We start from the raw sequence: 26,660 nt of genomic DNA, 5'->3' as shown, positions 1-26,660 counted from the left end.
GAATAGAATACAGCTGTGATGGCCATCCTTGTTTGACTGAACAACGCTTACTCACTTGAGTGGTCCTAGTGATGAGACATTTGGCCCTCTGTATTTTTGCCGTCTTGGAACTATTTTTTCTAAAGCAGAAATGCTCACGCTTAACTTTGCCAGACACATTCTGCTGGAAATTTATGCAAACAGAATGACAGCTGTTTCTGCCTCTGCTACAAGTATATAGGCTAATTTAGTTTGACATAAATGTTGTTATTATGCTGTTAATGATGAATTATTTTGATGAATTGTCAATTGCAATGCATCTACACAATTTTTAAGGAAGATCAATGCTTTTATTGCTGCACAAAAATGCAATAAATTTTAAAAATCATATGTTTATCTGGATCACAGACGTTTAAAACCATATACTCATTAAAGAGTAAACGTCAAGTAATTGTGCTTTCTTGACAGACAAACTCATTTTGAAAGAGTTTTCCTGTTATCCTGGGCCTTGTTTATGCGAGTAGTTCAGTTAGATTTGATGGCACTACTCACATAAATAAGGCAAACTGAATTTGAGGCTGTTTGTTCTGTGTCCCTTTGAAACCCAATGACTTGGGATTGTAAGAAACATGAATGATTATAAAGGCTTACAGGGCATCAACATCATAAGAAGCATGCCATGTTAAAAAATCTTCTTGCCCTGAGTTTTCAGTAAAATCACCTTCCACTCCCAACTGCCTACTATTCTTTGGTTGAATATAGCTGTTGGCTTGGCTGGAAATTCATATATGCTGGAAAGAGATGTTCGTAAATATGCTTCTTGTTTTCTCAGCTAATGCTGACATATAAAAAGTATTCAAAAACCATTGTTCTTCTGCCAATTATCAATAAATTACTTTGTTTAATTGTTATGCTTATGCTAATTGCTGTATTGCTGCTGGTAAATAGTGGCCAAATCAATCTTTAAGTAAAGATTAAGAACATACATACATCTGTAATATATTTAGGCATGAATATGCTACACAGGGTAATAAACATTTTAGCATGGCTAACAAAGCAGTATAATTTTAAGAGTAATTTTGAAGATTATTATAAAGTCAGTTTTTAAAGCATTCTGTCTGCTTATTGATGTTCTTGAAGTGGTCTCACAGTTAACTGATTGCTTTTAGTTATCCGTGGTCACTTAGAAGGTTTCCTGAACACAACGAACACCTTTCACACCAAAATTGTTCTTTTTAAGATTCTTATTTCTGCCTCATTAATCCACGGTAGCCATAAGCAACTTTATGCTTTAGAGTAACATTTCCAAACAAGACATGCATTCCCATTGCCTTTAATTTTTTCATTTTCTGAAGCAATCCTTTAGACTAAAAATGTCTATACTCTTACAAGTAGTATGTATTATGAGGTTTTTTGAGTGAAGGTGTTCATGGCAGGAAAAAAGCTAGATCAAAAGAAGATGAAGAAGTTGTTAAATTGCAGTTCAGTCTACTGTCAAAATAATGAGCTGTCAAGAGGGTAGCATATTATGTTTTGGAGCAGGTTGTTGTTGGTCTGAGATGAAATTATGGTTCTCCTAAAATAAACTTCAAGTGCAAAAAGTAAAGACAAGGCTGTTTATAAATAAGCAACTCTTAAAATACCATTCCCACTACAACAGGAGGTAAAGTGTGATAGGCTTTATGAAATTTGATAATTTGGGGAGGTTAGATTATTTAGGGTGCATTATGCATTGAATGCTTACACTTGTTTGAAAGAGATTTGGAAACTATAGAGCCAGTCACGGAGTTGATGGCATGTTTCTGTTTGTGAGCTAGGACAATGAAAACTGTGGAGCAGACCATTTTCCAAAAGATATATTGGATATGAGAATCTTTTTTGGAGGAAGACAGCTTTGTAAATTTACTATATGTGAACTGTATAAAACTAAGTTTAACAAAATTAAGGACAATATTTTCATTAAAAATGTTGTTTAGAGACATTCATGTGTGTTGTCTTCTGTTTCCTTCTTGAAAACTATGCCTGATTTTACCAGGTGATGATAAACTGCTGCCAATTAACTTTGATTTAAGAGCCTGCCACAGGAGTGCTTTCTGGAAAACCTAACACTACACTGCTGGCACATTTTTCTGTGATCACTTGTACACTTCAACAGTGCAGCACCGATTTTGCTTCTCAAAACAAGATGGAAAAATGAAAGTTAATGTTATATTTCAGGTCCTGACTAACTCATAAAATAGGTGCTCTATTGTTTCTTTTCATATTTGTTTGTCTGGAAGAAGAATGAAATGGCAAACTGGCTATGAAAAGCATTGCTTACTTCAATGTGCATTGTTTGGGGGATTTTGTACAATATTTGTACAATGAACTGTATTTAGTATTTAATTGGAATGAACGGAAAGAAAGGAGAGACCATGCACAGGAACTGAGGCCAGATATTCAAATGCAGTGGGAGCACAAATGTGAACAAATGCAGCACAGTCTAGTGGCACAGAGAAGTAATGGCACTAGAGAAGAAATGTATTAATAAGGCACAGTGCCATTTGGTGATTTCATCTTTGTGAAGAAAAGAAACTTTTCTTTTGGAAAAAATTCCACTGGTGACCAAGCAGAGATTATTTTAGTTTGTTTAGGAATTTATATTAAAACTGCAATTGTTTTCTTTTAGTGCATTTGTGAAAATTGTACAAGTACTGATTATCACTAGTATCTGTCAGCAAACCAGATTTCTCCTTTGAATGGCACAAGCTATTCTCTTTATACCAATACGTATGGAACTGGAAATGTGATAGAAGAAGTATCAGCTTAACTAGTTCTTTAGTGTATGGAAATCCATAATATACGTCATACTATTGATAGTATGTAAGCGGTACTGCACAAGTAATCTTTATTAGATGTGCCAACTAGAATAGTGGGAGATTTGCATTTAGTGTTGCTTTATATTGGAAAAAGTAAAAAATAGCAGCACTTTCACTAAATTTTCTCATTCAAAAATCTACATATTCTAAATAATCTAAATTTATGTCTAAAATCATGAGTATTAAATAGTATGAACTGCAGCCACACATAGATAAAACAGTTTTCATTTATTTGAATGGGATGCACTTTACTGAGGAATCACAGTTGTTAATATATATTAGTTTCTTCTTAGCCATAGCCAATTTTGGAAAATTCAGATTATATTAATCTCTCAAATGATTAAGTAGGAGTAAGGAGGAAGATTAAAACAACAATGTCAATAGAAACAAAGTATGGTTGTTTAACACCCATTGAGAATAACTCAAACTACAAATTGTTCCATAGCTTAAAGAATGTCAACATCATGTTCCACTACAGTTTGCAAAGCAGTTCTACATGCTTATGAAAGTAAAATCCTCTTTCTGAACTGTTCGAGAATAAGGGCATTACCAGTATTGTGGCAGCTGTTGCAATATTAAAGATGAAACTTCAAAAGTATCTAGTAACTACCATAATTTAGCCATAATTAATTCATAATTAATGTACTATTAAAAAAAAAGAAATTACAGAAAACTTTGCATGTGATATCTACTCTGACATTTTGAGAAGCAACAATTATCACACAAAGATTTCTGGAGAAACTGTTCATATGTGTTAGTATTTCAAACAAAAGTATGTTATAGTATATTACATCAACTGAGTGAAATCTGTCTGCAGAGCTGTGGTTGATCCAAGCAGTATCTTTAATTTTGAAACAGAATTCCCTATAGACTTAGCTGGAGCATTTTACTGTAAAACTAATGGTACAATATAGCTCGTTGGTTGTTTACAGTCTACTGATTCTCAGAAGATGGGAAGGCTAAATAATACTCTCACTTTAAGTTCAGTGGATAAGTGGGGAGAGAACATGCACTGTCTTAATTCAGGTGCCTATGCAGAAGTTGCGTGCTTCGTCATTGATTCGAGTTCGCCAAAATGCCAACATTTATTTTTTGTAAAAACATCATTTACCGAAATGTGTTCTAAATAAGCAATTGCTACAAAATCTAGTAGGAGTGCCATGAAGAACAGGACACTAAACAAGACCTCTTGCAGCAAGCCATTTTCAGGCTTCCACAGAATTTAGGAGGAAAAGATTGTGCTAGCTGCATCATAAAACTGAAGAGGAATATATGCTTTCAACAGGGAATTTGAGCAGGTGCAAGAGAAAATGGGGAGGAAAAAATGATGGTGAATTTGGATAAACAACAAACTAAATAGAAAGGTTGCTATTTTGAAGGAGAGAGTGATGTGGAAGAAGTAAGTGGAAATGTAAAGGAAAAGAACAGAATATAAAAAAGGAAGAGTGAGGAGATGGAAGGGGTTTTTGGTGTGAACAGTCCTGTACTACAAAGTGCCAGACTTTTCAATTTCCGCTTATTTCAGGTGGAGTTAACTACAGTGAGCACACTGCTAGAAATGAGAAAGAGAGAGAGAAGTGGAAGTAATAGAAAAAAGGAATGAAATAAGGAAAAGAATAAATGTACAACATGAAAGTATTTATTGTGCTACTTTCTATTACTTGGTGTTGCATGTAGATTTGTTGTAATGGGACTTCAAACTATTTGGTATTCAGCTAAACGCTAACATTAGACATCCGCTCCCATTCATTTCACTATGTATATCCAGAGCTCCACTACTCAGGAGTGCTGCAAGTTGGAACATCACATATACAGTTATGTAAGCTGTCTGTACAAGCTTGGCATTCACTGCACTTCAGCCAAGTTAGTCATTTGCAAAATTAAAATGTCATTTGCAAAATATGTCCAAACCTGATCTTTTAAACTCTAGATTGAAGCAAATTGGGGTTGTTTTTCTCTCTTTCTGTTATTTTTAATAATGTGTAATTGGTTCATTAGTCCATGCATCATACATGCCCATGTATTACAGAAAGATGTTTTGTTCTTTTCACCCTTTTGTTCCTTTTGGTTTATCTTTGTTTGGGATATGCTGTAGGGAAGAAATAAACAGTTTGTTAAATCTTGGCGTGGCTACATCTCCGTCATGTACCTCTATTACATTTGTATGCCTGTAGCCTTGGAGATAGAAGAGGTGCTTGAGAGATGATTCTGTGCTTCCTTAGTACTGCTTGGTTGCCAGCACCTGCTCTTTCTCTTGCCTGGCAAAAGAATTTGCCTGTATCTTTGGATTTTTTTTTTTTTTTTTAAAACAATACATTATGTAGAGTTCACCTAATTGATATAATAGGCTTTTGGAGACAGTGGAAGTGTGTAGCAGTGAAGAGATAATGTCCTATCTGATTGCAGCAAAACAGTTTTTTGTAAGATAGAAATAATGCCTTTAGACCTTTTTCCCATGCTCAGAAGATAAAGAGAAACAAAGAATGCTCTTATGATGCTCTCCATTTCTCCAAGACCAGGGTGATTTTTAAATATATACCCTTGACTAAATTTCCTTCTGTAGCAGCCCCACAGAGCTTATTACAGACCCAAACAATTGCAGAACTCTCCATAACCAAAACGAAAAAGGAAATCTGAATTTTCGGAAAACTACTCTGGTAGCGTAGGAGGTTCATTTACATGAATTCTCTGCTTTCCCACCTCCCCCCGCCCTGTAGTTTTCTGTAAGTCCTAAGCATAAAACAGGCAGAGAGCCAAGCTGTCATCCGTTAACATCTATTTCATCCTTTCTCAGGATCAGTTGAGCTAGAGGAGGGTATATGTCTCAGAGGACAGTCTTTATGCTATTACTGAAATATTTAGGAATACATCAGATTTTGACCCAGTGTTAACTTACATTATCTTTTGGGCAGAAATGAGCAGCAGGATAAAATAATTTCAGGCAGAAAAATGCTAGTAAATGCATATTGTGATTTTTCGTAATCTCCAAAATAGCATTTTTGATATATGCTTCACTGTGGAACAAGTCAAAGGATGAACTGTTAGTTTACTGTCAAGAACAATGTAAATTGTTTAGGAATTATTTTTCATTTAAGGAATAAGGCTATTTCTGTGAAACTACTGATCACTGTCTAGAGGCCGACTGTTATGGTATTTTAAGCAGTACTAAACTAAGTAAACCATTAATATTTTACTTACTGCTCAGTAAGCTAACTGAAAAGGTTTCATATTTTAGATGTATGTATAGATACGTTTCATATTTCATGACAGAATAGGTGATATTTTGATACATTAATCCATAGAATGGTTGAACAATTCTTTAAAAATTAAATAATATTATTTTCCCATGATGTGGGTTTTGAAAAACATCCATTTCCAATAGGAGATTTATTCATATGCAAGCATGCAAACTTACCTTACTTATCTATGTATTTTTGTTGTTTACAAAGAAAGGGGAAAAGAGAAAATAATATGCCATTTGCCAGTCCTTTCTGGATATCAGACTTTGCTCTTAGAGCTAACCAGTCATTCTGATGTATGTTCATTGTTTTTGTTTTTTATTGCAGTTGCATACTACCTTTTAGATTGTTTTGTGCTGTGTTAGTTTAAATCTCCACCTCCACTGGTTGTCAGTTACTTGTTGCTTCTTGGTACATTTCTCATTCTTATAGTCTTTGTGGTTCTTCATTTTGTGAGCTGCTTCTGTCAGAAGTATACTTTTACTGGCAGACTCAATAGAAGAAGGCCATTGAATAGGTGGTAAGGATGAACCTGGAATATAATCTTTCTACGCTGTTCATTAGACTCATTAGAAAGGCAGGTTGAAGAGGTGTTTGTAATTGTCCATACCAGACTAATCTATAGTTACACAGGCTGATGAATCCTTTCTGTAGTGCCATTTATCAACTATTCATGCACAAGAAAGCCAAAAAAAGTGTATTTATTGTTTATTTACTGTCTGCTCCTTCATGGCTGTTTCTACGTATGTGAGAGATAATAGTTCCCATTCCATTGCAGATACAGGCAGTGTCTGCATACAGTAAGGAAAAGAAGCAGAAAGCTTCTGTGCAATGGAATTTTGTCAAACCAGTTAAATGATAACTTTCCTAGGGGTTTTGCTATCTAGTGCCTTCACACGTGATGTATTCTTTACTTGAAAAAGGTGCCAGCTTGATGGCTCTTCTGTACCCTGCAGAGATTTAGGACCTGTTCCTGAAGGGGTTCTTCGCATGCGAATAGTTGCGTGGGTGTGGTGACTGATGTGCAGAAGTCCTTGTCAGGCTGATCTTGTTAGGTGCAGACCTAACAGGTCCTGGGAGCCAAACTGCCCACGGCACTGGGGCTGTCTCTCTCCCATGCCATTTCCCTATTGTGCCTCAACATTGACCTTGAAAGACCCTTTTCCTGTGGCCGTTATGACCTTGGCCTTGCTGCTGACAGTGCCAATAGGGGTGCCAATTAGTGCTATGTGGTGGGTTTTGTTTTTCCTTTTTTTATGAACAAAGTCCATTGAGGCCCGGATTAAGACCACCAGTTTACTTCATGCAGGCCACCGAGTGCCGTGGCGTTTTTATTTTGCTCAGTCACTACCGACCTGGCATTGAACCTTCCTCTGTAATCTGTCTACAGTCTCTGTGTCTATCATTAATTTGAAATTGTTTCACTTGGTAGGAGAAAATGTTTGCTTCTGAAGTAAGATATGATAATAAAGCATAGTATTATGTAACAAATACATAAAGTACATTAAGTTGCTTCCTGTGGTTAGATGCTGAATTTGAGTCTGTTTTTACAAAGTTCACAAATTTTATCAAAATTCTGAAGAATTGACCAGGCATACAAAAAGGGTGCAGCAGGAATGACAGAAGCATTAACATTTTATATCAAATAAAGAGAATCCTGTGTGTTACAATGAGCTTTGCAATCTAACATACAAACATGAGAGTCTCTATTCTGTTATGGGCCTCTCTTAAGTGATCTTAGGACATTTCTAGTTACCAGGGCCTTTCTGTCAAAAATATTTACACATATTCAGACATACTCCAGACTTCTAAGGTTTTGGAGATAGAAAATTGAGCTGAAAAATAGAGTTGTTCTTAAGCATTGCAGGGAGCCCAGGATTAAATCAGTTGTTCTGAAACATTATTCTGTATTTTTCTGTCTGTCAGCAGAAAAGTTATTTTACAGGAATCTTGATGTCTTTTGAATATATGTGAGTGAGGTTTTCTCAATGTCCAATGGAAGTGGTAATCACTAATCTCCATTTAAATCTATAATGCCAAATTTCAAGTAACATATATATATATATATGTGGGTGTATGCTAGACTTGTCGTCTGAATATAACAGTCTCAATTTTATGCTTTTGCAATATTTTTAATATTTTAAACTTTTAAAATATCTCATTCTTTTGTTTTCACAGCTGAGCAGGAAATATGTTGTACAGTTCAGGTTTTGGTGGGTTTTGGGGTTTGTATTTTTTTTTTTCCCTTCTCCCTCACAGTAAAATCTGTGATCCTTCATAGCGAGGCATATTGTAAGTGTGTCTGCAACTTTAAATCCTGTGGTGATGAAGCTAAATTTGAGGAAATATTAGAGCTTTGTTATTAGCAACAGTGGATGGGAAAGCACAGGGAGAGCAGAACTGGCTTGTTATTAAGTCATATTAAGGCTGCAGATTGGACTGTGGATATATCCTCTTAAAATAGCTGTCCCAATGCTGAAAAGAGTAAGTGTTCTTGTTTATTTTGAATGTATTTATCCATCAAGAGGCTGTAGAAGGAATCACATAAATGTTGGAACAGCTTAGCAAGTTTTGCCAAAAAAAGATTTTTATTCCAGTTCAGTAAATGCAGCTGACTACATTTCTGAGAAAGAGAGAAGGCTATAAGGAGGAGGGGCGAGTGTATGAGTGAGTGTGAGTGATTTTGTGAAGTGGGGTAAAGAAATCTGTGTTAAAGATGAGAGAATCGGGGGAGGGAGACACTATAGCCTGTCCTTTAAGTACATCTCCCTCCTGAGTACATTTACTTCCATCACAATGGGCTAGAAGAGATCTTTGTTTAGTGGTGCAGTGCCCCTGAGACCTAATTTAGCTTTTATAGCAAATTCAAAAAGAGACAGAGTGAGCAAGAGAGACCAGAACAAAGATGTGAGTTTGCACCACGAATATTGATACTTGTGGGTTGCTTCTGTAAATCCTTTAAAAGAAATTCTCATAGAAATGCTGACTTGGACTTTCTGCTAAAGGAGGGCTGAACTTTAGAGATGCACATTGTTTCATTATTCAGCTGCGATAATGAGGAGATAGTATAAATGTGTGTTCTAGGGCAGCAGTGGCTTGTTACTTTCAAATAACAAGTAGAAAGCCATTAAAGTCAAGCAGAAATGCATCAAAAATTAATTTTGCTTCTGAAAATGCATTCTTTTATTAAGTCATACTGTTAGAAGCATATATTGGATCTAGTTCTGTCATCGTTACAAAAGCATTCTCAGGAGTCTCAGAACTTAATATATGACATTTCTTATTCTTTTGTTCGAGTGACTTCTCTTTGAGAGTTTGGAATGATTTCTTTCAGCAAATAATTTTGCAAAGGTCATCTTTGGCCCCCTAGATTTAGGGCCACCATGATGTTTTTGGATAATTTTTTCCTGTATTTTCATCATGAATGGAGTTGTATTGTGTGTTCATGTAACCCCATGAATCTTACTCAGTAGGACCCAATTCCACAGAGTCTTGAAATCAGAGCTTTGCTTTGCCACACTACAGATGTGCCTTGTGAGTACCACTATTTTAAAAGTACAACATGAAACAAATTCAGATGCGGGGGAGATTTGCTTTGGAGTAATGTACTATTTTGTTATCAACACACAAATGTTGCTTTGACGTTTAGAGTTATGGACAGCTGCGGAAATATATTTTTGGTTAAAATGAGACAAGATTAAATGAATCACCCATTAGTTGATTTAAATTGAGATTTTATCGGTACTTTTATGGCTGATCCAGTTATCCTGCAGGTTTATATTTTACTTGAAAATTTCCTTCAAACAGTATTTGATAAATAAAACATAGGCTTGTCAACAACATGTGGAAAGCTGATTTGAGTCAGCTCAAAAGTATGCATTTAAAAATGCATACTTTTAAGGAATTCATATTTATACTTTATTTATCATCTAATTTCGACTGGCTTCATGTTCCTTCTCTGAAGAGCATTTGCTAGTAAATATCCTACTTCCACAAACTCGTGCCCACAGAGGCAATCACTAGTTTATGTCACATCGCCTCGCTGAAACTTGTTGCTGCTGCTGTTGCTAGGCAGCCCGATTTGCACCAGCCAATAGTATGGTATAATTCCCCTCAGCAGCAGATTTCAATTAAAGGTCTGGACATATAGCTGGCTTCTTCAGCTGGTCAACTCCAGTAGTGAAAGGAAAGGCTTCAAGAGCTGTGCTGCACAACAGCTTGATTCCTTAAGGTTTTCTCTATTAAATTCAGGTTGGGTATCTTAGAAAAATATTTAAAGAAATAATTCAGCTGTTTCTGTTTTCTTTTGTATAAATCAATTTGGATGGGAAGCTAGTGTTTGCAGTGATGTTTGTTTCCTTCATTTTCCAAATAGGTTTTATCCCCTCTGTGGTGTGTTGAGGAGAAAAACAACTGAACATGAACGAACAGAAAATCCTCTTTTAATCTACAGTGTGATTAGGAGTCCCTTAAAAAGATCCTGTGCCAATGTTCTCTTCTGCCAAAGAAGGAGGCATATGAGAAATTTTCAGAAGCATTTTGGGATCTGCACGGAAATATTACATTTTAAGCAAAAAAACCTGAGATTAAGCAAGAAGATTTGGGATTAACACATTACCTTGCCACTTTAAAAAAGGTTATTTTGGTATGTTAAGGAGTTAGCTGGGAACTCAAAAAATCTAGGAAAAGGAAATGTTTTGAGGACTACATCCTTATGTTGAGCCATAGCTGGAAAAATGGAAGTGACAAAAGCAGATTTCAGGATGGTGTCATTTTTTAAAATTTAAGTTAATTCTGAAAACTTGGTTTAAAACAGAGACTGAAGAAGCATTTTTGTAAACATGTGGGTATCTTGCTCATCAAAATGTAAATACTTCATTTTTGCCCATCATGTTTGTGGGAAGGAAAGGTAGAAATTAACCATATAATTAATGTTTAAAAATATTTTTCTTGTTGTATCCCTCAACTCTCTCTTAACATACATCTTTCTACCAAAGATAATGCAGAACTTGCTTCTGAGAATTACACTGATCTCAGCTTTGCTGTTGCTGCACTAGTATTTTCATCCAAATTCTGATAATTAGAAGGACTAACCTATGCTATTTAGTGCTTCTGTGGGGAAACATTACTGAAGAAAGAAGCAATAAGAGCATAGGGAGAGCAGTACATTTTATAAGGTTTTCTACAGCAACACAGTAAAATTTGTTACAATTTGTATTCTGATCTGTATTGTGGGCGTGCAAATCTGTAGTTTCCCTTCATTTACCAACATGTTACTGTAGAGATTTTTTTTCAAAGTATTTTATTTGATTATAAAGGTGCCATGGGCTTTCTTTCTCACTGAGTTCTGTCCAAATGCAAAGCATGCTCCTGGAAAGAAAGAGATGCCATGTTTCTATTTTTAGGTAATCATTTGATTCTTGGGCTATGTCCAGGTTGCTCAAGGTCTTCTAAATAATTCCTGACGTTTGTTCCACTCTTCCAGTGTTTCCAGTTGCTGGACATGGTCTCTAGGGCACCATCAGGCTGGATACTTAATTCACAAGTTGTCAGAGCATCTCTGGCAAGATCCGAATAACTCTTCATAACCGAAACTGGTGCTCCGTACAAAATCCCATGATCTACTTCATATTGTGTCTTCATTGCCTCATCTAATGCCATTATCCATCCACTAGGGAGTTCCTCCATCATCTCCTTGGCCACCCCATGTGGACTTCACATCACCTGCTGGAGGTCAGCATAATTGAGTAGCACCAAAGGGACTTGGCATAGAGGGATGTGGGGAAGAAGTCAAAATGCCTGTAAGTATATGCGTGCAGGAGAGGATGAAAATTTGGAGCAGAGGCTTTTCCATGGGACATTGTATCAAGAGAGAGGGATTCCAGAATAATATATGCACTTAACACTCACCAAGGGCCAACAAAGCTTATTACTGACAAGGACCAAGTACTTTGTCTCTCCTCATTCAGCTAGTATATAAAGAACAAATAAAACTCATCTCCTGAAAAAAAAAAAAAAGGCAAAACAAAAATCTGCTTCTCCTTAAACTTCTCTGTTTTGTTTTTTTTTCCCCCAAAGCTGCTCAAAGCATTGGATAAGGAATCTCTTCTTGGCACATCGTGTAATGCTATGAAATTCAGCACTTGTTGAGAAATGAGGCTGAAGCCACCAAGACCATGAGGTGAAGTTTTAATGAAAAATGGACAGTAGCAAAATAAACATCTTCCACTGTGGCCTTCTGCAAGAAGACTCTTAAATCAACTGTACCTCTGTGTCCACAGAAGTTAATCTTAAAAAAACTCTGACTGTCATTGAAGACAGGACACATGTCACTCCAGTTTAAAAATTAGAGTTTCCTTTCCAGACACTAAGCCTTCATGAAAAAAACACAGGACAGCCTCCCCAAAAAGCATTACATGCAGACTTCTTATGACTTACAGGCTATTGCACTGTTCCCAGCCTGCATGTTTAGTGTCTAGCTCATCCCCAGACTAGGTATGCTAGGGAAATGTTTTTGAAGGCTATGTTGGTTAGATCTGAGGAAGAGCTATGCTAAAAAGTTGCTATATTCTTTGCAGGAATGATACAATATCTGATGGGACATGTTTTGGAGCAGTTGTTCTGTGAAGGCCACCAGATGGAGACTGCTGGCTTGATTTTTGGACTACAGTAATGATCTTGGAGGGAGAAAATCCTCATGTGAAGTTAGTGTTATGCTTACCCTTGCCCAGATTTCAGCCATCTCCTGAGGAGACATTTCAGGCCATGTCTCAAGTCTATTGGAATGATCCTCCTTGGGAAGTGGTGTTTAATTTTGCAAGGAGCCCCCTGTAGACAGAGTCCAGGAAGGATTGTCCGTGGCAGAAACAGAGGTGATTCTCAGGATCATTCTGTGGGTGGCACTATGGAGTGCTATCTGTGGCAAGCAGTCTGAAGGCTGCTCATTGACAGGCTTAGGTAGGCTAAGCAAATGATGCTTTCAGGTATGGTCCAAGGCAAATATAGTATGGACAATAAGGAGGTTTTGCCCAAAGGAAGCTTACCATCTATGTTCTTATAGGACAGTGTATATGCAGTCTAGAAATACGATTTGTTACTTGGTCTTTTCATCACAGTGCTATATAATATCTTAGATTCTTTTAGTTTGCAAACTGAATGGGGCTTGGTACAATAGTCATGGGACACTTGTAGAATATACTATGGTTGACAGACATGTTCTGATCCACTAAATCCAAGTAGAGAATGGTGAAAGCACTGTATGTCAGAACCATACTAACAGATGTAGGTATTAGTCTAGTGCTGACCTTCACGTAGCTCTGTGGTATAGGCTGTGCTCCTTTTCTTCATGTGAGCAGAAGATCAGTCAAGCATTTCTCAAGTTAAAGTAGCAAAATTAGGGTTCACACAGAAGGGAACTGCACTGACAAACATTATATTCACCTGCTAAATAAAACATGAAGAACAAACAAGATACGGAGGTAATTCTGTAAGTCTGCTGTCTCTAAGAAATATTCCCTGAATGTTTTTCAGGATTTCAAATTCAAGACAGGGTCACTCTGATAACAATGAGTATCATTAGTAGCCTTATCACATACCATCACATGATGATTTTGTGATATACCCTCTAACCAGAAAAGGTCAAGAGGAACAGATGTGGTAAAAGTTTCTGAAGTGCACACTTGGAAGGCATAGCCTGCAGATAGGCTGGAGGTGCTTGTGCCCAATTTGCACTCTCTTTTGTGAGTCTTCCGAGGACAGTCCTGTTTCTACTGAAATTACAGAAGTCATTAACTTGGATGTCTGAGGGCTTCTTCCCAGCCCTAAATTTGTAGAATGCGGCTGAAAAGGATAAGTTAGGGCCAAAATGTTTTCTTGCCCACCTATAGCAAAGCATTCTGTACTGCAGCCAACCCCAGTATGGACCACACCACATTAATCTAATGGACAGCTTTGCCACAGTTGCTTCCAAACTCATATAGCTAATAAATAATAATATCCTTTTCTGATGTTTTCAACCTCTTATAAGAAAAAATAGTTTCTACATTGCAAAGTTTTCATTTTTCTTTCTTAATATGTCAGTTATTTCTTTTATTATGTGTTTAGCTTTTTTGTCCTTTTCCTTAATTGTTGCTATTGTTAATATTTCATATATTTTTACATTTATTCTGGATTTCTTCTACTTTTACCTGTATTTCTCTTCCACTAGTGTCTTCCCTTCATCCAACTTTTCCACCTTCTTCTCTGTTTTCAGTTATTTTTTATTCTTCATTCTCCAAATGTCAGCTTTTCGCATTGAGCATGGATTGTTCCTCCTCTATAATAGTAGCCCTTAAAAATCACAAGCCATCACTAGTCATAGCTTTTAACGGTCAAGTTGTGTTGTCTAAGCCCCTCAATCTCCAAAGGTCATGGATTCAATTCAGTCTTTCTAATAAGATTAAGTCAGTCTTCTAATGTTTTCACCACTGAGGGTGTGCCTGCAGAATTACTCAGTACCTATCCTGGACAATGTTACATAGGTTTTTGATAGGTTTCCACAGCTCATATTGCATCCATGAAGGTTAAACATATTATAGAAATTACTGACTTCACTGTAATGTTTTACAGATTTTGAAGATAAATTTTTGCTGGGGAAAGTACACTAGTATTTTTCTGATGCCATAAGAACTTAGATTATTATCCACCAAATCATTATAAATGCAATCTAGTGCCTGTAATAGGTGCTCAACTACAAAACTGTGATTCTAAAAGCCTCTTCTTAGCTGCAGAATATTTAATCTCTGTAAGCTCCTTTGCTTTTAACATTTAGGTTCTTCAGAAATTAAAAGTTCCTCCTGCCTTTGTTTGCATCTCCCATCTGCACTCTCTTGCAGTGCAGAGAGCATTCCTCTGCCTGTGCATTTTTAAGGATCAAATCCATAAATTTACAAAGATATACCTAACAGAGCAGACTGTACACTGAACACAACTGGAGTGGGAGATGATGGAGGCTTTTTATCATTAGGGCAGAGTTAGGAGTACTTCCACAGAACCTTAGTAACTGCAATCGTGTCGCAGCTCAGAGGAGTACCGTAATGACATTGCTGTGGGCAATTTGTATCAAGAAGGGAGTAGAGATATTGGTTTTCCATCTTGCTCGTTGATGCTCCTCACAATGATTTTAAAGATTCATTGGGTCAGAAACAGGGCAAGCATGATCCATTAGCTCCATAGAGCAAGACTGAGCATCCAAATTTCATACTCTGACCTCAGATCTATTTTCCAAATTTGAAACTGGATAAAAATAGCTATTGAGTCAGGAACTGGAGCCAGAGCTTCCTCCCCAAGTGACTTGGTGACAGCGCTAAAGAACCATGTTTGCTTTTATTCACTCTTGATCTTCTCCTTACTTCCCTCTTTTTCTAAAGAACACATAGTCCAAAATTGAACAGTGTCATGAGGAGAAACTAAGAATATTCACCACCCCTCATAAAGTTTCTGGAACCTGTATGGTTCCTAAAGGTGAGTACTATGGTGTCTTCATGCCTCTACATACAAAAAGGCCTCATACAGCCCTTAGTTGTTGTACTGTGCAACAGTAAAAGCAACTGTCTTGATTTTCAGCAGTTGATCATCACTATTCTGCTGAAAACGTTGAAGTTGTGGTAATTTTCTCCAGCTGATAATTTGCATGAATGGGTGAGTTGTATCAATGTCTTTAACGATTATAATTAGAAGTGCATTAGGAGATGACTGTCAGAGTGAGAAGTCATCATTCACTTTTAACGGAATGATGATAGTGTCTTCTAAATTAACAACTTAAAATGCCAAACAGTAAACAAGGATGTTCAAGGATTACCGAAGTCCTAAAGAATGTAGCTATATAAGGATGGTTTGTTTTGTTTGGAGTGTTTTGTTGCTGTCATTTGTTCCTTTCCATGCTCTGTAACAAGGTAAAAGATCTTAGTTCCCAGTTATGTGCTGCGTGTGTGTCCATGTTGATCACAAGTTCACAAAGTCAGGCTTAGTACAGGTGTTATGATTAAGTGGCATGGATCGGCAACAGACTTAGTAGTTTTGGACAGTGCTGTCCTCAGAGGGTCGTTCTGCCACCAGCAGCAGGCCTAGCTGTGGGCAGCAGTTGGGCAGAAGAGCATCAGAGTTGGGATCTCAGTTGCTGCTTGTCCCACCACAGCATCAAGGTACTGTTGAACATAATTGCCCAATCAAGTTAATGCACATGAATTTATGGACCACCCTGTGTAGCAGATTGTTCTTCAAATGGTCCTCTTGATTTCACTGGAGATAGTAAAGTAAGAATTACTGAATGTAAGCATGATTTTCATCTCAGAGTACCTGTTATTTCTGTCCCTCAGTTCCATCCCATGTGCACAATAAAGATATTTCTCAGAAATTCAAGGGGTTTTGTTTTGACTTCTCCTAAGCTATTAGATAGCCAATTGAATAATTTATTCTTTTCTACAAGATAAACTTGATCCTCCTGGCCGACAGAGTAAAATCACTCAATCTTTTTCCACTGCTATTTGTAAGACAAAGACAGTAGGTCTCCAAAGATACACTGATCATTTGAGCTGTGTGTAGCTGACTTCAACACAGAAAACTGAAGGTTTTTTTTTTTAAAAAAAAAAAGAAAAAAATCTGTTTCTGTAAGAAATAAGGCCTGGCTCCTAGCAATTACCTTTTTTTACATTTTCTTTCTTCTTTTTTTTTTTCTTTCTTCTAATATTCAAAAGAATGCATGCAGGAGAGAGATATGCAGTATAGAATTAATGCTTGCATATTCCTTATATTTTCTCTTACTTAGCTCTGAATATGTATCCAAAGACTTTCTCCTGTGCCACATTACCATGTTGTCTCAGTGAGTCTCACTATTTCAGGTCCTTTCCCTTCAGCATTCTTCTTGCCTTTTCTGCTGTTACCTGGGTGTTTCCAGCTGTTTCTGATGTTGTACTTCCTTGAGGTTTGAAGTAAACTTGAACCAAAGCATTTTTTCTCTGCCAGTGAAACCTCTTTCTTATTAAGCATTTACAGCATGTGCAACACAGCCTGTGTTTAGACATCACTTCTCTACTATTACTTAGGTGCTAGTTGAGGAAAGGGCTGCGTTTTGTTGCTTAAAGACTGTTGCTCAGATTATACCTAGCTGTCATAACACAGAGGTAATACATGCAAACCTGGCCCTGTATGTTCTGTCACCCCCACCCATTCAGGGAGGCCACCCTTTCACTACCACATCCTTCCTCTGATGCCAAGTTTTCCTTGGCAGTGCACCCGAAGCCTATAACTCTATTCTCTAATTTCTCTTTCCTCAACACACTTCACTTGTCATTTCAGACAATAAGTCTCTTCTTAACCCCATACTAAGTACCTTGCTGGGTCTAACCCTTTAATGGCACGTGTCCTGCTAGGCCTATGCTCTATTTCCTTTGATCTTTTCTCTAGGTTAACAACCCTTAACTCTGTTTCTTCTTCTCTTATCCCAGAGACCCTTTTGTGATGGACCTGTTGGAAACTGTATCCTAATTGTCTCTTTGCAGCTATGATGGTATAATATCTAAGAGACTAACGTCTCTTTCTGTATGTTAGCAACATTTACTAATTGAATCACAAGAAATTTCAGAAACTGCATGCCCAGATAGCTATGCTGTCTGTTACTTTAAACAGATACTTTGTAATGTTGTTTTCCTCTTGGGGAAATCTAGCTAAACAATCAAAACACGGTCAAACAAAAAAGGTCAAAAACACAGACTTTCTGACTGAATCACAGACATATGAAATGTCCCAAATTCTGGTGTCACAACATGAAATAATGATGTCATGATGTCGCTAGTAACATGAAGTATTTGGATAATGATAGGTTTCTGTTCAGTTGCCTTTGTAAGAACTTTAAATATGGAAACCATAAATTTTCTATAGAATTTTGGTAGTTTATTCATCCATCTACTGCCTCTTTGTCCTTGCTTTTATTTCTAAACTTTCTGTTGCTATTTTGTTTTGATTAATACTTTGCCACTACTTTAATTTCCTTTATTCACCTATTTTTTTTGCTAGTGCTCCACAAAGAAAAGTCAATTTCCCAATACCTTTCAATGTATGTAAGCCTCTGTGGTATTTTTTATAAAGTGTTATTTAATGTTGCTCATTCATATCATGGTCATTTTGCCAATCAATTCCTGTCACATGTCAACAAGTGACTAGTAACTCTGAACTAGTCAGGTAACAGGGATCAAGCAATAACATGTGAGCCTTTTCCTGTATTTTGGCTCACACATTTATTTGAATTACCACGTCTTCAAAATTTTCTTGAAAAATTGGAGGTCATGGGCAGTATGTCCAGAAGAGGCACCAAGGTCAGCTTTCTAATGCTCTTTTCCCTGCTACATTTCAGCTTTTTTCCTTTGTAAAGTAGGGGTAACAATTGCTACACTCCTGGGACATTTGGATGCTAACTTAATACTTGCTAAGATCTGCATGTTGTTGTATCAATGGCAGGGTTGGTTTTTTTTTTTTTTTTTTTTAAGTTTCTTTTACTAGATAGCAGATTTTCCCTTGGGGCATTCAAACATCAATGGCTGAAATTGGATGCAGCCACCACTTTTCCCCCACTCCATATTACACACTGATACAAACTAAGAATGATTTACAAATAGAAGAGGAAAAGTTGTGGGAAGGAGAAGGATAAAAAGCTCGTACTGAAATAAGCAGGGTGGCAATAAGAATTTGCCAAATTAGAAAGCTGTTGTAATATTTCTGAAACAAACCACACAATAAGGTCATCTGGTATCTAATTGCCTTTACTTGCTATTAGTGTATTGCCCTAAATAAACTGTCTGGACTTTTCCCAGAACCATGTCTAAAACATTTGGCTCATAAGATATAAAAGGGCTACGTGTTGGAGTCTTTCCCTGCATTTTTGGCACATTCGCTCATTTTGCCTTCAGTACAGCATGGAGTAAGACCTTTTTGCAGGCCATTAGTATTTTAAAAGAGAAATATATAGGAAAGGTATCAAAATGTTTGCATTTTCACCACAGTACACAGGGGTTTTTAATTTATTATTATTTTAATTTTAACCCAAATGTGTATAATTGTAATTATTAGAGTTTTAATACTAAAAACTTGGAGTTTAATTGCATAGATATTCAATCTCTCGTAGCTTTCCTTAAGTATTCTCAATGTCTGTGGGGCATTCTCAGAATTTTCATTGAAATCTGTGTCTTTTGGCTGATTTTAGTAGCTTTGGAGTATTTACTCTGGCACAGAAAATCTGCATTATTATGAGTGTTACCATCATCAAGAGAGTTAAGCAGGTACCTTTTACGTTTCTTACCATACCTCTCAGTGTGCAACATAAGAAACATATTTTATGGAGGAATAAGTTCAAACTAGAAATCCATATATATATTTCCCCCCACTATATTCTCTGCCTGTATATATAAAATGTATATGAGGTTTCCTGTTGCAGTGATTTGGTTCTGCCAAAATAAAGCTTTAGACTTAAAACATGGTGTAAATGATATCATATTTGTTGTTTGCTCTGTCCAGGATGTGGAAATACAGGAAGATTACGCTGTTAGTTGCCTCTCAATGGTTTTTCTGTATGGAAAATCATTCAAGTTAACTTTTCAGCTGAGACAGTGTTATTCATACCACAAAGAAGCTGGAATTTTCCCTTTTCTATTGCAGGTGCAATACTAGAGATAACTCATAAATTTACTTGTCTCAAGTTAGAAAGTTGGTTAGCAAGCTGAAACCATAAATTTCAAAGTTGCATGAATGCTCTTAGTATGTAGAATATAAAATATAGTTAGGGTGGGAGTTTAGATACTGTCAAGGTTCACTTTTGTGGTCTCCAAATAGTTAAGACTTGTAATGCAATTTTAAATACACAATATGAATATTAAACAAGCAATGGGTTTCTTCTTTGTAAGTTAAGGGAAAAGCTAAGAAATACACTTTAAATTAAATAAATTAATCTAGAAAAAAATTCTGTAGTTTTTGTCATGGGAAATTTTATTTTTTAATTTTGTGTATAACCTTTAAATGAGGAGAATGATCAGCTCAGCATGTCATAATTACAGAAACATCATCATGTAGTTCGCATAGTTGGAAAAAATACTCAAGAAAATAAGCAAAATAAATTTCTGCATTACTGTGTGTTGTTAAAGACTCAGTGAAATAAAAGGCAGACATTATAAAAACTGGATGGCATATTGATTTTTCGTTATAGGATAAAGGTTTGCTTACAATTGAAAAACTGAGGCAGCAAGTAGTAATGGCTCTGAAATCCTTTTGTGGAAAGCGACAGAAGAGGGAACAGCTGTCTGCCTTAGTTCTCCAGGTTGTGTGGTGTGTACAGATAGTGATGCAAGACTTTTTTATTTCTGATATTAAGAACATACGGGGAAAATGTTTGGTTATTTTGGCTTGTTTGGTATATATGTGTAATTAAATCTACAGAATGCAGGCAAACTATCCTTTTTTAAGCAATTTCTTCTCCTGTGTTCTCAAGTATGCAAAATGAGACTGCAGTTTCCTTCAATTATTCACATTTAGTTTTTTAATTTCCTCCGTAAATAATATTAAGTCGCTAGATTGTCCTTATTCACATTTAGTTTTTTAATTTCCTCCGTAAATAATATTAAGTCTCTAGATTGTCCTTAAGCAATTTGTTGGAAGTATTTGATATTTAAAATTCCAGGTGTGATCATCTTCTTTGAAAAATATAACATATGGTACAGTTTATGTTTCTTAACCAATGGAGGGTACTCTAACAAGTGGCTTTCTAGTGTAAGTACCCATAAATTCAAAATTCATTGACATTCTTCCATATTTATTTAAAATCAGTTGTTTATGGAAGTTAGTAAATTTGTTTGCTAATGTATTTGTGGAAGGTGAGTGTGGAAGTGCACAAATAAAGTGAAATTAAATACATCTTTTCTTCTCAGAAATATTTTCTGAAAATATTTTTAGATATTTGTCTGCATTACATCTGTATAAAACTTGCTCACAGAGCTGCACACAGACAAATAATACAATAAAAAAAAAAAAAAAAAGAATTGCAAGTAATAGCCACAATAAGCATCCCAATATTGTACCACAGTGGCATCAGTAGGTTGCCCTTCTGTAGACCTCACTGATGAAGACTGATGTTCTCACAGTGCAGTCATAGGATATGTGAGTGTTTTCTGTGACCTGCCATTGTGGTACATGAGGTTGCTCAGTGCCTCTGAGGGGGTCAGTCAGCACCTTTCAGTATTAGACCCTATAAATTTAATTTTGGACTAATAACCTTTTGTTTAATTGAACAGTTGTTTGCTTAATTTTTTAATTATGATTGAAGGGGCAGTATCAGACTATTGCTGGCACCAACAGTGATTGCTGAGTTGCTGGTTTTATAGCAGAACACAATAAATTATTTAAAACTGTTCTTTTCTGATCTTGATGCACAGACTTCATGCCATGCTCATTGTAAGCACAGTTGAAATAGCTTTTCTGGGAAACGTGGAGGAAACAGTAGGAAAGGAAGCTGGTCATGGTTTAAATCTTGCTTCTTTCCGTGGTACAGATTACTTAGTGCTCAAAAACTTATTTCAATCATTTACAATTTAGGGTGAATTTTACAGTAGCATCTATGTTGTTTTATAGTCTCATTGTAAGTGATCATGAGACTGATCATGAAACTTCTAATTTCCAGAGAGGCATAGCCACACAGTTCTCAAAGGACTTAAGCACCCGCTGCGCACATTTATGCATATTTGTATTTAGAAAACTTCCCAGTCCGTACAGATGCCTGATTTTTCAGAGAAGACTGACAGTTGCCAAGTTTCCACAGGAATTCTGTGAACTTGGCTACACAGCTTCCAGCTTCACAGGTTACAGAACCACTGCTAGGAACGGTAGTCAAGCTCACAAGCCTCGTAAAACATCATATGAAAATACATCTTGAATTTCTCAGGGTTATGATTGCCAATGTTCTGTTTTCATTACCAGTCTTAATTTTAAACTGGGACTCCTCAGTGCAGAGATACATCCTCAGACACAAATTGCTTCAGTAGTGCTAGAAATTGAAGTTTGCATTTATTGGCACTGAAAAGATATTTTGAACTAAATTGAGTATACGGATTTGAAGTAGACATACATTCCTATTACAATAAGGCCTTAATTTCAGATTTAAAAAACAGGTACTGTTGCAGCGTTAGCCCCAGAAACACTAAAAAATCTCCTTTGAAAAATGTGGCTGTGTGTTGTTATTGCCGGTTTGTAACTCATTTCTGACACTTGCATATTCCCGAGAGCATTTTTCTGGTAACTATTATCTGAATGAGATTATCATTAAAAATTGAACAAATATTGTTTGACTTCCCTTTGAATAAAAGAACAGCTCTTCTGAGACACTTATTAAACCTTACTCCAGGCATTGTAATTCATATAACAGGAAATCAGGCAGTTACTGGCGGGGTGGGGGGGTGGGGTGGAGAGGGACCCACACCACAAATACTTTTGATTGATTTGTAGGGTGCAGGGGCAAATGAAGAAGCAAAATGGCCTGCTGCCAGTAGGTTAGACCTAGACTGTAAAACCTGGAGTTTAGACCTCTCATCTAGAATAAGGGTGGACACATCCATTTCTGGCCTTATTGCCCCAGATCCTCAACTTGTTTATCATGAATGAGATGCAGGCATTAAATTTTGTGCAAAAAGCTTTCCCTCAGGTAGTTTATTTATGTTACAGAAGACTTTTAACCTACATGGCACCCAGCTCTGCCAGCTGGAACCAAGTGCCTGAAATTGTGTGGGGATGGTGATTTAGCACCTCTGCCTACTGGTCCCTCTTGGGTGGGGTACAGGGCCTGACTTGCTCTTTTCAGGGTCCAAGCCCATGGCATGACAGTCTTGTGGGGCCCCAAAGACATGGCAGGAGGGGAACGAGAGCTCAATAAGTAAAGAAAGCCACATTGTGCAAGATTGGACTATCGGAAGTCACAAAGGAAGCTTGCTGGTCATGTGCAGTAGCTGGAACAAATCCATGAAGAAGTAGAATGTCTGTTCCACATGGTTCATCTCATCTTCTGAGCACGGGGGAAAGATTAGGTGTATATCAGATAGCCATGTTGAATGTTTTTGTCTCCTCCAACTGAAAACTGGTTTTGAGTTGTGTTGAGCTGCTGAGGCGGTGGATATCAGATGAATTTTAATAAGAAGCTAAAGGGAAAAAAAAAACAACAGCAAAACCCTAAGCCCCTCCAGTGACCTTGCTGACAGCTCTACATGTGTTTAGATACCGTTTCCTGTTTAGACTGAAGATGACCTTGGATTTTGACCTTTCATTAAGGAGAGGGGATGTAAGCTTGTACTCTGGGTGTATGTCTATCATTTCTCAACCATTCCTATTTTCAGAAAAGTACTATTTTTCACATTACTGAGGTTGGTCTTACCCTATAGAATCTTATTCTGTAATTCTGTAGCTATACTTGTCTTGGTGAATAGAGAAGGAAGATTTGGTTTTCTCTGGCCCCGGCTGAGCGTTGTATTTTATCCTTCAAAAGTATTGTCAATGACTTCAAAAATGTAGGGTAGAATACAAACTCTACTGTATGCACAGAACATGTGCAATGCATATTAAAAATTCACAAAAAAGATTATATTCTGCCCCTAATGTGCAGGGATTTACATATGTAACTCTAGGATGAAAAGTTATTATACCCACATAAAAAAGCTACTTTAAAATGAAGAACATGGCCATTTTCCAAAGTGAATATTACAACATTAGATATTTGTAATACTGAATATATTATTGTAATACTGTATGTGTACCAATATTTTCACAGTGGCCATGCTCAAAGAAGTGCCAATTTGCAGTTAGGCAAATTAACTGAGTTATTTCAATATTATTTGGTATAACCATAGCTTCCCTATTCTTACTACAGGGAAACTATATGGAATAATTAAAATGGTGCTGTATAATTACCTCTGACATTATTAGTCAGTGAGACTATACTGATTTTGTCATTCTAATGCATGTTTCATGACTGAAATTGCACTAAAAATGTTGCTTTTGATGCTTAATGCTGCGGTCCAAATTCTTATCGTTTTTTGTTCCCATACAAGTAGACCTTGAGTGTAAAGGGTCCGGGATGATACTGCAGTAGGGAGAGGAGAAGTCTAAAAGAAGTGTTTTCATAGCTTGACAGTATTTTGACAGCAAGACCCTCCGGGAAGAGTAAAACTCAAAACAGCGAGTGAAGAATTAATAGGAAACTGTATATGATAAGAGTAGTTTGAAAGATGAAAGTTACTGAAAGAAGGAGAAAATAAAACAGAACAACAAAATAAATGCTTGAGAGGAAGGAGAAAGATTAAGAAATCCTTCTGAAACCATGCTGCTCAAAAATATTCATTACAGTGAGGCTATATGAAAGGCTTAAATGGCTCTATAACCTTCTCTTGAGTGGAAACCAAATTCTTGCCTTTGCTAGACTGATGGCATTTCATTGCTGTAAGAAAACGTTTTTGTGATAAATTAGTATTTATCAATTTCATACTAATTCATGGAACTAAGGAAAACTTGTGAGACCCAGCAAAGGTCTATTTTGCCATGGTAACCCAGGAGTTTCCTGTGAGGTCTGTGCTTGCATTTACAGACCTGTACCCAAAGTTCATGCAACTTTTCAGGCTGCATTTAAAGTGAATTCTTTGTGAAAATGTCCTTACAGTGCTTTTGTATCAGGATAGCACTTTCCAGCACTAACAAAAGAGCCTGGCTACAGAGGAGCCCTGAATAACTTAGTAAAAAGGCAAGATGGCCGATTCACGCCAATGGTCATCAATAGCACCTAGATTAGGTGGCACTGAGAAGCAAGAAAGGGGGGGGAATTAGATTTGCCTAATATTCAAAGTTGGAAAAAGATTTTCCAATATCAAAAGGAAAATCGTAAACCTCACTATCGATTGTGTTGAATGTAAATCAAATAAAGGCAGTTTCTTGTTTAACAGATTGTGCAGACACCCTTATTCCTAAATAAGAGTATCTTATTCCTTTCTAGACTGCTAATACTGAGATATTTCTAAGCTGTTGCATGGACTCTAGGTTTCAAATGCACAGCTAACAGAATAAGGCATGTGTAGTTACACAGATCTGTCACTTTTACATAGAAGAGGATAAGCCGTTGAACTTTGGTGTCTGGGTGTATAAATCCAGATCCTAGCCCTCTCTTCCATCTTGCTCATGCACAAACACAGATGCACGTATGTATTGCACAGCCTGCAGTACAGAAACCAACATTTGCTTCTAAATCAGACTTCCACATGGCAGAGCAATAAAATGCATCACAGGAGCTTATAGTAGTAATTATTCCCAACCCTGTTTTAAAACAAGTGTTTGTGCTGTCACATTCTTTTTCTTTTGCTGGGATGGAGGCAGTGCATTAGCCAGAGACTGAGGCACTCCTTGGGAAAAATCTGTGGGAAGGGGTTTTGGCACATTGCTTCTCCACATCTCTTTCAATCTCATATAAACTAAGGGAATTTTCCAGTTCTTAATTGGTAGAGGAACGTATCAGAAAAGAACTTTTAGCTGAGATGCTACTCACATTATTGTTATAAATAATTGGATTGTTTCAGCTAGCACATCAGCTATTGTGAATGTGATACGGCTGTTACTAGCTAACACTGAAATATGTGTTGTAAGATGACAGGCAGGTAGTAGATCATAGACCAGAAAACACTGATTAAAATATTTTGGTTTTATAATGGCCAGTGTGCATAGCATGGCATAAGTAAAAAGACCAAATTTTTCCAGTTGGGTCCCATGGTTCAATGGCATCATTATTTCCTTTTTTCTGCATTGTCCTTCTATAGAGAATTTTTTACCTTTCTTTTTCAGAAAATAAGATGGGAGGGATTGCAGGAATACACTGTGACTCTTGTTTTATAGGAAGCTTGGTAGTAAACAAAACTCTTAGACAGCAAGTAATATACATCTTTTAAAAAAAAGAATACAAAATTATGTTGAATAAGTTTTTCATGAATAAATAAATCCAAATTAAAAGGATATTACAGTGTTGCAGCAAAGTGTTTATTTTGTATGGCATTAGGAACTTTGTAGTGGTGAAATCAGTGGAACTAAAGCCCTCTCATAATAGTCTGTGAAGGCTTTAAGATTCAACCATTTAAAGAGCAAAACCTTAACATGAATTAGATCAGACATGATGCTGAACCCTCTGCAGGGTGCTGGTACACACAATGGCTATATTGTGAGAAGTCTGACTCATAAAGAGTGTCTTACATAAAGCGTATTATATAAAGTAGCTCTTCACCTGCTGGCATACATTCAGGACTCCAGAAAGTTCTGCAAATCTCCCAAAGTTTCGATGTGTCACCACGTTCAAGTCTGCCTGTGCATGTAAGCAGCCACCACTGTTAAATTTTGTAAATACGTACGCACTGATCAAATATCCAAGTGCAGTTGTAGAGGCAATCAGTGAGGAAAGAGGAGCATGCCCACTGGAAAATTTGGCAAATATTGCCTTTTGCCAAAAATGTTACTGCAGTTTTAGTATCTGCACAGAGCATATAAGAATTTA

Source organism: Pelecanus crispus, chromosome Z (genome assembly GCF_030463565.1).
Source record: "Pelecanus crispus isolate bPelCri1 chromosome Z, bPelCri1.pri, whole genome shotgun sequence".
Classification (NCBI taxonomy): Eukaryota; Metazoa; Chordata; class Aves; order Pelecaniformes; family Pelecanidae; genus Pelecanus; species Pelecanus crispus.
The sequence above is the reverse complement of the archived record's forward strand: the minus strand, read 5'-3'. Positions refer to the sequence as shown.